This window comes from Lethenteron reissneri, chromosome 26 (genome assembly GCF_015708825.2).
Source record: "Lethenteron reissneri isolate LAM-NWPU_2019-01 chromosome 26, ASM1570882v1, whole genome shotgun sequence".
Classification (NCBI taxonomy): domain Eukaryota; kingdom Metazoa; phylum Chordata; class Hyperoartia; order Petromyzontiformes; family Petromyzontidae; genus Lethenteron; species Lethenteron reissneri.
The window spans coordinates 14,225,123-14,240,378 of NC_083804.1; the positions used below are offsets into that span (position 1 = coordinate 14,225,123).

Here is a 15,256-nt window from a genome sequence, read left to right on the forward strand (position 1 = left end):
TGTCTGTAGGTCAGTGTGTGTGTCTGTGTGTCAGTGTGTTAGTGTGTGAAGCTGTGTGTCAGTGTGTGTTTCTGGGTGTCTGTGTGTGTGTCTGCGTGTTACTGTGTCTGTAGGTCAGTGTGTGTGTGTCTGTGTGTCAGTGTGTTAGTGTGTGAAGCTGTGTGTCAGTGTGTGTTTCTGGGTGTTTGTGTGTGTGTCTGCGTGTTAGTGTGTCTGTAGGTCAGTGTGTGTGTGTCTGTGTGTCAGTGTGTTAGTGTGTGAAGCTGTGTGTGAGTGTGTGTTTCTGGGTGTCTGTGTGTGTGTCTGCGTGTTAGTGTGTCTGTGTGTCAGTGTGTGTGTGTGTCTGTAGATCAGTGTGTTCGTGTGTGAAGCCGTGTGTCAGTGTGTGTGTCTGTGTGTCAGTGTGTCAGTGTGTGTGTCTGTCAGTGTGTGTCTCTAGGTGTGGTGTTGGCCACCCACCCCCTCGTGTGCTGTGCTGGCCTTCATAGGTGCTCGCTAACAGCACTTGCCCCTACAGTCTGTTCAGGCTATACAGGGGATCTTTGTCTCTGGGTGTCTGTGTCTGTATGTCAGTGTGTTAGTGTGTGAAGCCGTGTGTCAGTGTGTGTGTCAGTGTGTGGCACTGGGGAGACAAAGGCGGCCGGGCGTGGTGGCTGGCCACCCACCCCCTCTGTGTGTGTGCCACAGTGCCGGTGGCCTTCATCGGTGCTGCTGCTACTCGCTGAAAGAACTTGCCCCAACCAGTCTGTGAAGGCTACACGGGGAATCTTTGTCTTTGTTCAGGTGTGCTTATCCAGGTATGCGTGTAGGTGTTCCATGGTTTGTCTGTCGTTTGTAGGTGTGCGTGTGTGTGTTGGTAGATGTGCGTGTGTGTTTGTAGGTGTGTGTGTGTGTTTGTAGGTGTGTGTGTTTGTAGGTGTGCGTGTGTGTTTGTAGATGTGCGTGTATGTGTTTGTAGGGGGGTGTGTTTGTAGGTGTGTGTGTGTGTGTTTGTAGGTGTGTGTGTGTTTGTAGGTGTGTGTGTGTTTGTAGGTGTGCGTGTGTGTGTTTGTAGGTGTGCATGTGTGTGTGTCGGTGTATGTGTTTGTAGGTGTGCGTGTGTGTGTTTGTAGATGTGCGTGTATGTGTTTGTAGGGGAGTGTGTTTGTAGGTGTGTGTGTGTTTGTAGGGGTGTGTGTTTGTAGGTGTGTGTGTAGGTGTTTGTAGGTGTGTGTGTGTTTGTAGGTGCTTGTGTGTTTGTAGGTGTGTGTGTGTGTTTGTAGGGGTGTGTGTTTGTAGGTGTGCGTGTGTGTGTAGGTGGGCCACTTGGGCCACTCGAGTAAGTTCAGACGCGCCACCATCACCCAGACACACCCCACCGCTCACACCGTTACCCGCCACCCTTTGACCCCACTACCCAATAACCACGTGCCAACGTCAGCCAACGTTAGCCAACGTTGGGGTATGTTTAGCGCCGTTGGTCCAACGTTGCCGCGACGTTCCACGTTTACTGGGTTAAGATTCCTGCGAGAGGTGAGGCAGCTAAAGAGGCGGCTTTGATGGTCGTGGTTGGTGGTGGTGGTTGTGCTGATTGGTTGTGCTGGTTGGTGGTGGTGGTTGTGGTGATTGGTGGTTGTGGTGGTTGGTGGTGGTGGTTGTGGTGATTGGTGGTTGTGGTGGTGGTTGGTGGTGGTGGTTGTGGTGATTGGTGGTTGTAGTGGTTGGTGGTGGTTGTGGTGATTGGTGGTTGTGGTGGTTGTGGTGGTGGTTGGTGGTGGTTGGTGGTGGTGGTTGTGGTGGTGGTTGTGGTGATTGGTGGTTGTGGTGGTTGTGGTGGTGGTTGGTGGTGGTTGGTGGTGGTGGTTGTGGTGGTTGGTGGTGATGGTGGTTGGTGGTGGTGGTGGTTGTGGTGGTTGGTGGTGGTGGTTGGTGGTGGTGGTTGGTGGTGGTTGGTGGTGGTGGTTGTGGTGGTTGGTGGTGGTGGTGGTGGTGGTTGGTGGTGGTTGTGGTGGTTGGTGGTGGTGGTTGGTGGTGGTGGTTGGTGGTGGTGGTGGTTGGTGGTGGTGGTTGGTGGTGGTCGTTGGTGGTGGTTGGTGGTGGTGGTTGGTGGTGGTGGTTGGTGATGGTGGTGGTTGGTGGTTGTGGTGGTTGATGGTGGTGGTTGGTGGTGGTTGGTGATGGTGGTTGGTGGTGGTGGTTGGTGGTGGTTGGTGGTGGTGGTTGGTGGTGGTGGTTGGTGGTGGTGGTGGCGACCGAGTGGTGGTCTAGCGGTCAGCGCTGCAACCCCGGTGACCCGAGTTTGATGCCCGCTCACGGCCAACACCAAGTGACGATTTTTTTTTTACCGGTCGGTCCTGCGCCTTCCCTAGGTCGACTCAACCTCAAATGAGTACCTGGTGCGGTGCCTAAAAAAAGGCGGCCGGGCATGGTGCTGACCACCCACCCCCTCGTGTGTCGCTCCGGCCTTCATAGGTGTTCGCTAACAGCACTTGCCCCTACAGCACGTTAAGGCCACACGGGGGACCTTTGTTTTTGGTGGCGACCTTCGGAGTGGTGACGAAACACGGTGTGAAGATTAACCCCTCTCAGCAATGCGGAAATCTACGGTGCACAAAGCACAAATTACGAGTTGTTTTGTATGTCTACATACATCATGTATGTTGTTTAACTGCGAATAACCAGACCAATAATAGTAATATTCATCGTAATGTATATGAATACGTTAGCCTAGCCCCTACCCGTCTCTCTCTCTGGTCTTCGCAGCTTTATTAGCTCACAAGTGACGAGATCGCATTCATCCCTCTGTTCAAGACAGCGACAGGAGGATGAGGATGGCTCCACGATTCTGACAGTCGCCTGACGCGGCTGGTTGTTGTTGTAGTCACCGGTTGTTGTTGTTGTTGTAGTCAGCGGCGAAACGTCACATTGTAAATGGTGTCGTGGGTTGTATCTGCCAACACACAGCCGGTGTGCTGTACTAGTAACGAGTTGGCAAGTTTTGTTTAGCGTGACAAATCTTACTAATTGGCCGTGGCGGGTGGTGGCGGGTTTAACGACACATTAACGCGATCTAACCCCCCCCCCCCCACCAAATAAAAACTCTAGTGGATGATACTGGTTGAGAAAGCCCTGCTACTTACTACTACTACTACGACCTGTTAATCTCACACAACGATAACCCCAGGGTCTCGCAGACTCCAGTCCTCACGGCCCACCACTACCACCACTACTACCACCACTATACCACCACTACCACCGCCACCATTACCACCACTATACTACCACTCATACCACTACCACCACTTTACCACCATTACCACCACTATACCACCACCACTACCACCACTACCACCACTATACCACCATTACCACCACCATTACCACCACTATACCACCACTTATACCACTACCACCACTACCACCACTATACCACCACCACTACCACCACTACCACCACTATACCACCACCACTACCACCACTACCACCACTATACCACCACTACCACCATTACAACCACTATACCACCACTTATACCACTACCACCATTACCACCACTTTACCACCACTATACCACCACTATACCACCATTACCACCACTACCACCACATCCACTACCACCACTATACCACTACTACCACCACTACCACCACTATACCACCACCACTACCACCACATCCACTACCACCACTATACCACCACTACCACCACTATACCACTACCACCACTACCACCACTACCACCACTATACCACCATTACCACCACCACCACCACTACCACCACATCCACTACCACCACTATACCACCATTACCACCACTACCACCACATCCACTACCACCACTATACCACTACTACCACCACTACCACCACTATACCACCACCACCACTACCACCACATCCACTACCACCACTATACCACCACTACCACCACTATACCACTACCACCACTACCACCACTACCACCACTATACCACCATTACCACCACCACTACCACCACATCCACTACCACCACTATACCACCATTACCACCACCACCACTACCACCACATTCACTACCACCACTATACCACCACTATACCACTACCACCACTACCACCACTATACCACCATTACCACCACTACCACCACATCCACTACCACCACTATACCACCACTACCACCACTATACCACCACTATACCACCACTACCACCACTATACCACCACCACTACCACCACTACCACCACTATACCACCACCACTACCACCACTATACCACCACTACCACCACTATACCACCACTACCACCACCAAAGACGGTCCCTGCAACGCGCGCTTTCAGACGCGCTGCTTCTGCGACCGTCTGGAACGCTTCTTCCTTCGGATATTCGGAAGCCACTTGGAGCTGTGGCACTTTTAAATCATCATCATCATCATCATCCAGATTGACAAACTCATTCCTTTACAACTGCTTCTTGTGTTTAGTTTGTTGTCCTTCCCCCGCACATACGATGAGTGCGGTTGGCTACGTACGGTGCGAAATAAGTTCTACGCTACGTCATTCAGCGTTGTGCCAACTTACTCCCCATTCAGACACTGCCAAGGATCGATCAACCCGCTGCGCGCGCCCGATGATTGATAATCGTCGCCCACGTGACTCGCTAACCAATTAACGCTGTAGGCGTCACGTGACACAAACACGTGTACACACACACTGAGTTCTCAATTGTGAACACATTCCTGCGGAGGGAGCTGGTAGGAACGTTGGGTTGCTCGGTCAATGGCCAGGGTCAACGGCGGCGTGGTGTATTCCGCAAATATGCCCGACTGTGAGGGCGGGCACAAGCCGGTGTGAGTAGGTTAAACGTTGAGTTTTATAAGGGCACCACGAGGTGACGAGCCCCTCCACCACCCAGCCCCACCCCTCCCACCCCCCACCCAGCCCCTCCCTCCCCACCCAGCCTCTCCCCACCCTCCCCACCCAGCCCCTCCCACCCCCCACCCAGCCCCACCAAGCCCCTCCCCACCCAGCCCAGCCCCTCCCCTCCCCACCCTAACCCCACCCCTCCCACCCCCCACCCAGCCCCTCCCCACCCTCCCCACCCAGCCCCTCCCCTCTCCACCCAGCCCCACCCCTCCCATTTTTGGATGCACGACGGACGGACGGACACAATAATCCCCTGTGGGCTGGTGTAACCAGGAGGTCCCTACCAGTAAAATTTGAATTGGCTCTCTCAACGCAGACAACCTTGAACGTCTCGTGAGTAGAGAGTCAGGCTCGATTCATACAATGCTGGCAAATCGTCACGGTCGCGAAATGTTAACAACCTCGCCTGGTATATAGGAGGTCGTGCCTTCCATCCCGACCCTGACGCCTGCTGTGTATTTGGAGTTTGCGCGTGTCTCTCTTTCTCCCCGTGGTGGCGTGGATTTTTCTCCGGAACCTACGGTTTTTACCCTCCATGTTTTGTATTTTGGATGCTATAAATATCCACACGATGATAAGCCGTCGTTTGCGGTGGTTAGGTCGCCTCTGAACAAGACCTCACGTATAGCTCAGTATTGCCTTTGACCTCGTAGAATAAAACAAATAATTGTTATCGGCAGTGGGCCCCTTTCTCTGCTCAATGTGGGTCCTTGTCCAATGCAGCGTCGTATAATGTAATCGAGTTTTGTATTTTTGTGATACGCTATGAACACCCTCTGTGGTTATTCTGTTGTCGGACTCGATCGGCTCAAGCCCGCGCTCATCATTGTTGGCTTCTCTCTGGACAGCTAACGGCGCTTGGCCAGAACATTTGCGTTCGTGACTTTGTTGTTTCTTTAAAAAAAAATTCTAACAAGTATAACCCGTAAAAACAAAGTTTTTCACTATTAATTCTTTATATGCGTGGCGGCTAGAGTCCTCTCGTCCTCTGGCTAGAGATGGCTGCCACCTGTGGGTCAGATGATTGCATGGCAGCATTAAGCAATTGGTAATTAAATATCATTTTTGTTTTCCTAAAAAGTGTAAAATTTTGGAAAAAAAATTTCACGAAAATTAATTGTCACGCACAACGAGTCTGCGTGGAAAATGTCAGCTCGATTGGATCACGGGAAGTGGGTTAAAAAACGACCGAAAGATTTGCACGGTCGTAAGCGCGCAAGCAAGTGAACTTAATATAAAGGATTTAAAAATAACAGAGTATGACGGGATCACATCGCAAGCGGCCATCGCTCCGCTTTGTGTGTGAATCTGGCGACCTGAGTTCCAATTCCCCGGCGATACGTCAGCCACTGGCAACGTGGAATGTCAAATCTCTCTCTCTCTGCGGGCGCTGATTGGCCGAGACACTTTGAACTCCGCGCGCCCAGTGAGACGAGTGAGACGTCGCCGCGCTCTCCAGGAAATTATGTCAACGCAGTGCCCTGCCCCCCCTACTGCCCCCCACTGCCCCCCACTACCCACTGCCCCCCCCCCACACGCCCCCCAATGCTCCCCCTCCCCCCACTGCTCCTCCACCCCACTGTCCCCCCTCACTGCTCCTCCCCTGCCCCCACCGCTCCCCCTACACCCCACCACTCCCACTGCTCTCCGCCTGCCCCCCCCCCCCCCCACTGCTTCCCCCCACTGCTCGACACTACCCCACCCCCCACTGCTCCCCCTCCACCCCCCAAATGCTCTCCCTAAAAACCTTAAATGTTTCCTTCCACCGCTCCCCCCCCCCCCCACTGCTCCCCCCCCACTGCTCCCCCCCCCCACTGCTCCCCCCCCACTGCTCCCCCCCCCCCCACTGCTCCATCTATGCTCCCACTCTGCTTCCTAACTTGCTCCCCCACGCTCCCATTCGCTCCCATTCGCTCCCATCCTGGTCCCCTTGCAGCCTCCCCTGACCCACCCCCCCCACCCCGCCCCACCCTGACCCCCCCCACCCCGCCGATCCTCCCGCCTCCTGATCCCCCCGCCCCCCTGATCCCCCCCGCCCCCCTGATCCCCCCGCCCCCTGCCATCCTGCTTCCTCCTCTGCTCCCCTGGCTCTGCTCCCAGAACATCCCTCGCTCCACTCTCTGCTCCCTTCCCTGCTCCCCCCACCTGGATCTTCACTCCCAGGACATCCCTCGCTCCACTCTCTGCTCCCTTCCCTGCTCCCCCCACCTGGATCTTCACTCCCAGGACATCGCTCGCTCCACTCTCTGCTCCCTTCCCTGCTCCCCCCACCGGGATCTTCACTCCCAGAACATCCCTCGCTCCACTCTCTGCTCCCTTCCCTGCTCCCCCCACCGGGATCTTCACTCCCAGAACATCCCTCGCTCCACTCTCTGCTCCCTTCCCTGCTCCCCCCACCTGGATCTTCACTCCCAGGACATCCCTCGCTCCACTCTCTGCTCCCTTCCCTGCTCCCCCCACCTGGATCTTCACTCCCAGAATATCCCTCGCTCCACTCTCTGCTTCCTTCCCTGCTCCCCCCACCTGGATCTTCACTCCCAGAACATCCCTCGCTCCACTCTCTGCTCCCTTCCCTGCTCCCCCCACCTGGATCTTCACTCCCAGGACATCGCTCGCTCCACTCTCTGCTCCCTTCCCTGCTCCCCCCACCTGGATCTTCACTCCCAGGACATCGCTCGCTCCACTCTCTGCTCCCTTCCCTGCTCCCCCACCTGGAACTTCACTCCCAGAATATCCCTCGCTCCACTCTCTGCTCCCTTCCCTGCTCCCCCCACCTGGATCTTCACTTCAAACTTTAGTTCCTTTTTTTCCACCTGAAGACGATCGCTTGTGTTGCGATCGAAACGTCGTGGGTTTTTGTTTATTTTTTTTGCATTAATTTTGAATCGATCTACGTGACTTTACCGAAAGACCCAAAGAATATGAACCCCTTGAATCTGATCGGAGTCTTTATCGAAACTCCCTTACACCACCACCACCACCCACATCTCACCACCGTCCACTCGTAAATCTCAACTCCCCTGCCCAGGAATTGCTCACCACAAAGGGGGGAGGGGGGGTGAGAAATTCCTGGAAAGAGTCAGTCGCAAACACCGTGCACACGCACGTGTAGAACTGTATACGCGTTCACACGTGTGTGTGTGTGTGTACCTGGAGACGGCATGTGCACATACACTTTCACGTGTGTGTACCACGCGTGTGTGTGTGCCTCAGATGAGTTAAGTACCTGGTGCGGTGTGTAAACATCGCCACTGGGGAGACAAAGGTGGCCGCGCGTGGTGCTGGCCACCCACCCCCTCGTGCGCCGTGCCGGCCTTCATAGGCGCTCGCTAACTAGCACTTGCCCCAACAGTCTGCTCGGCTACACGGGGGATCTTTGTCTTTGCGTGCGCGTGACCTTGGTGCGCACGCCACTGTCGGCGCGTGCTGGCGAAAGTCTAAAAATATAAACAGACTTGTGAGTCAGCATGTGTCAGCGCTCACCAGCTCCACCATCACCAGCTCCACCATCACCAGCTCCACCATCACCAGCTCCACCATCACCAGCTCCACCATCACCAGCTCCACTCTCACCAGCTCTACTCTCACCAGCTCCACCCTCAGCAGCTCCACCCTCACCAGCTCCACCCTCACCAGCTCCACCATCACCAGCTCCACCCTCACCAGCTCCACCATCACCAACTCCACCAGCTCCACCCTCACCAGCTCCACCATCACCAGCTCCACCATCACCAGCTCCACTCTCACCAGCTCCACCCTCACCAGCTCCACCCTCACCAGCTCCACCATCACCAGCTCCACCCTCAGCAGCTCCACCCTCAGCAGCTCCACCATCACCAGCTCCACCATCACCAGCTCCACTCTCACCAGCCCCACCATCACCAGCTCCACCATCACCAGCTCCACCATCACCAACACACTGTCACCAACACACCAACTCGCTCTCACCAACACACTTTCTTCAACTCACCAACTTACACTCATCAACAAATCCAGACACCAACTCGCCAACTCACACGACCGCACACACACACACAGACACACCCACACACGTCCAGTGAATGAATGCATCATGATTATTATAACTGAATAATATCACGCACTCATTGAGAACTCTCTCCTAGCGGCACCACATGCGTGCCGAACCGCCGGTGTCCATACACAGCAGCATCACGCGCTCGTAACAACGCAAACGTGTAATTCTCATAACCACGACGACGACGACGACCATAGTTTGTGTTGTTGTTGTTGTTGTGTTTATGCAATCATTGCACGGTCAGAGTGCACGACTCGGCAGTGGTTACAGCTGCGCCAAAGATAAAGATCCCCCATGTAGCCTTAAAAGGACTGGTGGGGCAAGTGCCGTTAGCGAGCACCTTGTGAAGGCCGGCACGGCACACGAAGGGGTTGGTGTGGACAACAGCACGCCCGGCCGCCTTTGTCTCCCCACTGCTGATGTTCACACAACGCACCGGACAGGTCCTCGGTTCAAGGCTGAGCCGACCTACGTGAGGCCCAGGGAACCGGTTCAGATATTCGCTGCCGGCGTTTTGTCGCGAACGGGAACTCCAACTCGGGCGGTCGAGTTCTCAGCAGAGGTCGCAACCGGGTACCCGATACCCGTACCCTACCCGATACCCGGCTACCCGTACCCGGCCGGGTACGGGTACCCATTTGCGACCCTGGTGCGACCGGGTACGGGTACGGGTAAGGAATCAAAACCCGTTTGCGACCTCTGGTTCTCAGTCGCAGTCCGCTCACCACCACGACACCGCCCCCCACATCCACCGCCGTGCTCACCGCCGTGATCACTCACGCTCCGATTTACACAGAAACCGACTACTTGGTCCGCGTGAGTCACAGCGGTTGACTCCGGCTTACTGTAAACATTACTCACGAATTCTTCTTGCTCGCAAAAAAAATTCCCACTTTCTTTTTAACAGAAAGTTAAAAGAAATGTTTTTGTTTGACTGTGCTTTCGCAAAAGTGATCTTCCGCTAACACGAGCTTTGGGGAGCATTGGTCGCTCACTCAATTTGTTTATATAACCCTGCAAGGGTCAGTGGTGGAAATTCCACATTCCTATGGCGGGAGCGGGGGGGGAGGGGTGTCGGGAAGCATCATCCATTCGTGACACACCGCACCGGGTAATTCATTCGTGGCTGAGTCTCAGCCCCATTGGCCAGCCTTGGTGAAGTATGGTCAAACGACCCCCCGCCATGACTTGCCAGGCGTGGGGGAGGCCTGCATCCATCCAGCAGAGACACGCGCAGCCCCCAATCAGCGACACGGGAACAACAGCAGCAGCAGGAGGATGATGAGGGGGGATGGTGTGCCCGCTTGCCATGCTGCCATCTACCGGTCCCCTTCGCGGGAGATTCCACTGGTCATCACACTTTTTCTGGCACAAGGTATTCCAACGGTTTTAAGGTAATTTTGAGGTGCTGCTTCCAAATCTGGCATCAGTTTTTGTCTATCACATCAGGTTTTTTGAGATATCAAATATTGCATTTTCAATAAAAACTGCAGAAGAAAAATATTAAATAAATGTGGATATCTACATAAAATGATATTATAAACGCACTATTCTAAAAACACAGCACCGTATTTTAACACTAAAGCAGTCACTGACTCGCAACAACTTGCAATCGTGAGAGAATTTATTTCGGGTAAAATTAATGAAAATGGGGTATGCCGATAGCATAAAAATGAGATGTGATAGAGCAAATCTGAGATCACATTTGGAATCAGCACCCTGAAATAAGTCTAAAACAGCTGCAAAAGTCCAGGCCAGAATGTGTTGTTGTTGTTGACCGGTGTTCTTCTCTGCGCCACCAACCAACGATGCTACTCCCGCAGGATGCGTGGAGCGGTGGCGCAGTGGTTGGCACAGTGCGCGCTACGGAACCCAGCCAACGACGGCTGTCATCAGCGGCGAGTGATACGTGAACCGGTCCTTGACCTCGCCCCCCTTCACCAAATGACGCTGACCGGCGTGGTGAAGTATGGCTAATCCGACCGATCGATTTGAACTGCGAGTTGGGAAATATTCATCCAGCAGTGGATTGATGACGCGCCGACCTTTCGTGTGACATGGTGGTGGTCCAGATGATGTCCTGTGACCCCCCCACCCCTCCCCCCATTTAGTTGCTCACAAGACGTAGGTATGGTGATGATGCTTGCTTGTGTTGCAATCGAAACGTCGTGAGAATTTTATTGTTTTGTTATTTTATTATTTCCCTTCTACGTGATGACTTTACCGAAAGAACCAATAATATGAATCCCTGCAGTCACGAGAGCTTTAAATCGAAATATAATTGCTATTGTTACTACTACTGCTACGGTTCAAAAAATAAAATTAACGTGATTGTGGAATTGCTTTGATGTTGTCCGCAGGCCGAGTCGCCGTTTGTAGCTCGACGGCTTTTACTCTGCGTGACATCAACTTCTGATGATTCTGACTCGCAATAAAAGTGTAATCATTAAAGTGTGTTCCATTAATTGTGCCTGTAATTAGTAACGACGGCGACGACGACGACGACGATATCATCATTAATCAACCGTTACAACAATTCTAACCGATCGTTGTCGCTCTTATTCCAGCCGGTGGTGTTTGCGGTGAGCTAATTATACCTCTGCGTGTGGGGTCATTAACTTGCTCGAAGCGGTCGTGGCTGGAATCCCTGAGTCAGCATCACGTGAGCCGGGGGGGGGGGTCGAGGGGGCGAGGGGGGGTGAGGGGGGGGGCTGCCTTGTAATGCTGAATCAGCTATTTAGGAGACGCCACGATTTTTTTAGTTCTCGAAATAAAAAAGTAAACATTGGCCGAGCTGATTCCTGTGCCTTCGACGTGAGAAAACCGTGGGCCTCTGTGCATCGGCTCTCCAGACCAATACATTATCGCGCAAACACTGGACCGGTTTCTGCTTTGTGGGTCTCATCAGCAGAGAGTTCGGCCTTGTGCGAGACGAGCGTTTGTGCTGGGTTACAACAAGTTGCTGGCAAGCGCTGTCCACAGAAACCACGCGACCCCGTGCCGCGCACACACACCATGCCACAGCGACACCGCACACAGCATGATGGGTAAAAGCAGAGCCGTCCTTAGGCGTACGGCGAATCGGGGCGACTGCCTCGGGCCCCGTACTTTGGGGGGTGTCGGAGCACAGAGTGGGATTTGCTCCAGGTCCCGCACCTCCCCGATTGACGGCCCCTGGGTAACAGTAACAATATTCACCGTGCGTCACGTGTGAATACCAATCTGTGTTTTGTGCCATCATCTCATCCCAATCGACATCGCCCCTCCAGACCACTATTAAGCAGAGCAGCATTTCATCTCGTAGCTCGTTAGCCGCTCGTCGTTCGCTCGACCTTCACGCGGTTCGAATCGAGCGGCCCGTCCTGGTTATCGCTGCGTCCCTGACGAGACGCGCGTGCCCGTTCCGCTTCGGAATGGACATTAAAGAACCCCCCCCCTCCCTCTGCCCCCCCCCCCCACCTCTGATTCTGGTGTCGTGCGCCAAATGTGGCACCGCACAAATGGCTCAATGACGCGCCCCGGTGGCTATGCGATGTTGACTACCTCGCCTGGTACGCAGGAGGTTGTGGGTTCGATCCCAGACCTGGCTATGAGATGCTGACTACCTCGCCTGGTACGCAGGAGGTCGTGGGTTCGATCTCAGACCTGGCTATGAGATGTTGACTACCTCGCCTGGTACGCAGGAGGTCGTGGCTATGAGATGTTGACTACCTCGCCTGGTACGCAGGAGGTCGTGGGTTCAATCCCAGACCTGGCTATGAGATGTTGACTACCTCGCCTGGTACGAAGGAGGTTGTGGTTTCGATCCCAGACCTGGCTATGAGATGTTGACTACCTCGCCTGGTACGCAGGAGGTCGTGGGTTCGAGCCCAGACCTGGCTATGATATGTTGACTACCTCGCCTGGTACGCAGGAGGTCGTGGGTTCGAGCACAGAACCTGGCTATGAGATGTTGACTACCTCGCCTGGTACGCAGGAGGTCGTGGGTTCGATCCCAGACCTGGCTATGAGATGTTGACTACCTCGCCTGGTACACAGGAGGTCGTGGGTTCGAGCACAGAACCTGGCTATGAGATGTTGACTACCTCGCCTGGTACGCAGGAGGTCGTGGCTATGAGATGTTGACTACCTCGCCTGGTACGCAGGAGGTCGTGGCTATGAGATGTTGACTACCTCGCCTGGTACGCAGGAGGTCGTGGGTTCGATCCCAGACCTGGCTATGAGATGTTGACTACCTCGCCTGGTACGCAGTAGGTCGTGGGTTCGATCCCAGACCTGGCTATGAGATGTTGACTACCTCGCCTGGTACGCAGGAGGTCGTGGGTTCGATCCCAGACCTGGCTATGATATGTTGACTACCTCGCCTGGTACGCAGGAGGTCGTGGGTTTGATCCCAGACCTGGCTATGAGTTGTTGACTACCTCGCCTGTTACGCAGGAGGTCGTGGGTTCGATCCCAGACCTGTTTATGATATGTTGACTACCTCGCCTGGTACGCAGGAGGTCGTGGGTTCGATCCCAGACCTGGCTAGGATATGTTGACTACCTCGCCTGGTACGCAGGAGGTCGTGGGTTCGATCCCAGACCTGGCTATGAGATGTTGACTACCTCGCCTGGTACGCAGGAGGTTGTGGGTTCGATCCCAGACCCTGACACCACGGTGGTTAGGAGATATTAATTACCTCGCCTGTTATGCAGGAAGTTCGTGGGCTCGATTCCAGACCCTGATACCACGGTGGCTAGGATATGTTATCTACCTCGCCTCGTATGCAGGATGCCGTGGGTTCGCTTTTTCAAGTCGCTTCTGAATAAGTAATATTTTTTAAAAACTTCTTTAAAAACACGCTTTAATGAAATGTACCGTACTAGTAATGGAAGAATTCCACGACTCCAGGAAGTGGCCCCGAAGCTTGCCATCACGTAAGGGACCCTGGTAACTTACAGTCAACGTCAGTTGACCGTGGACAATTAGACCCAAGCCGAAACATAACATGTAAAAAATAATGTTTTAAAATATGTTTTTATTTATTTTTTATGATAGAATATAGTATTGTCATGAGTATATGACATAAGTATACCAAGTATACTTAAAGTTGAGTTACAAGATTTGAGGATACAACAACGACGACGACAATAACAACAACAGACAGAGTGAGTTAAATAAAAGCGTGTAGTTATAAAAAGGGCTACAGGTAGCTTCTGACACAGGTTCTATACCTCAGCGAGGCCCTTACCTCGCAAAAAAAAGTTTTGAGTTTTTAAATCGGGAATGCGCATCGCGAAGCGTGGCCAAAACTCGACCGCGGAAATCGAAACAGAAACGACTTGGCACGACCCTCCCGAGAGACTCGGCACCAAATCTTCCAGGGGGACTGGGGGTCCTCCCCCCCCCACCCCCCCAAAAAATGTAAAATTTAAAACGAATTTCCTGCCATTTCCTACCTAAAATATAAAAAAATGCACTAACACATAGGATGGACTTTTTATTTATGCTTTACAACAATGTCTAATAGTGTATTGTATTACATTGCTCTGCGTTTTCTTTTTACCTTTTCTTGTTTCGTTGTATGTAATGGCAGAGATTAGGGATTAATAAAATACAACCATAATCACAATCATATAAACAGAAATCTATTTCATAGCAATATATTGGGGGGGGGGGCATTTTGAGCATATTTGAATATTGGGGGTGGGGGCCTTGCTGTATAGTGCAGTACGTATGTTGAACTTCTTTTGCACCGTATGTAGCCGACCGTGCTAATCGGAGGTGCGTGTGTATGTATGTGTGTAAGTGTGCGTGTGTGTGCATGTGTGTGTATATGTGTGTATGTGTGTGCTTGTGTGTATGGTTGTCTGATAAGGTGTTTTTGTCGTTTCGTGTGTGTATGATACTAATGTGGTGTGTGTGTGTGTGTCAGTCACGAATATCTGAACCGGTTCTGGGTCTCCTCTAGGTCGACTCAGCCTCAAATTAGTACCTGCTGCGATGTTCAAACATCGCCGCTGGGGGAGACAAAGGCGGCCGGGCGTGGTGCTGGCCACACCACCCCCCTCGTGCGGCGTGCCGGCCTTAATAGGTGCTCGCTAACAGCCCTTGGCTCAACAAGCCTGTTGGAGGCTACACGGGGGACATTTGCCTGTGTTGTTTGTGAGTGTGGCTGGGACTCAGGAACAGCTGTTAGCAGCGAGATAATTCATGAGTCGGGAGATTTTATAACAAGCCGCTGATACAACTGCTCCCCCACACGAACTCCCTCTCTCTCTGTCTGTCTCGTAACACTCTCTCACACTCTCTCCCAATCTCATACACAAGACAGACTCACACGTGGAGAAACA

At 53.1% G+C, this 15,256-nt stretch overlaps 1 long non-coding RNA gene across 1 annotated transcript; it reads left to right on the forward strand.

Moving 5' to 3' along the window:
- The first annotated feature begins 2,141 nt into the window (after window positions 1-2,141).
- LOC133348093 (uncharacterized) lies at window positions 2,142-3,093 on the forward strand. Its single transcript, XR_009755772.1, has 2 exons — window positions 2,142-2,585; window positions 2,743-3,093. It is a non-coding gene; the product is annotated as an uncharacterized LOC133348093 (long non-coding RNA).
- The last annotated feature ends 12,163 nt before the right edge of the window (window positions 3,094-15,256 follow it).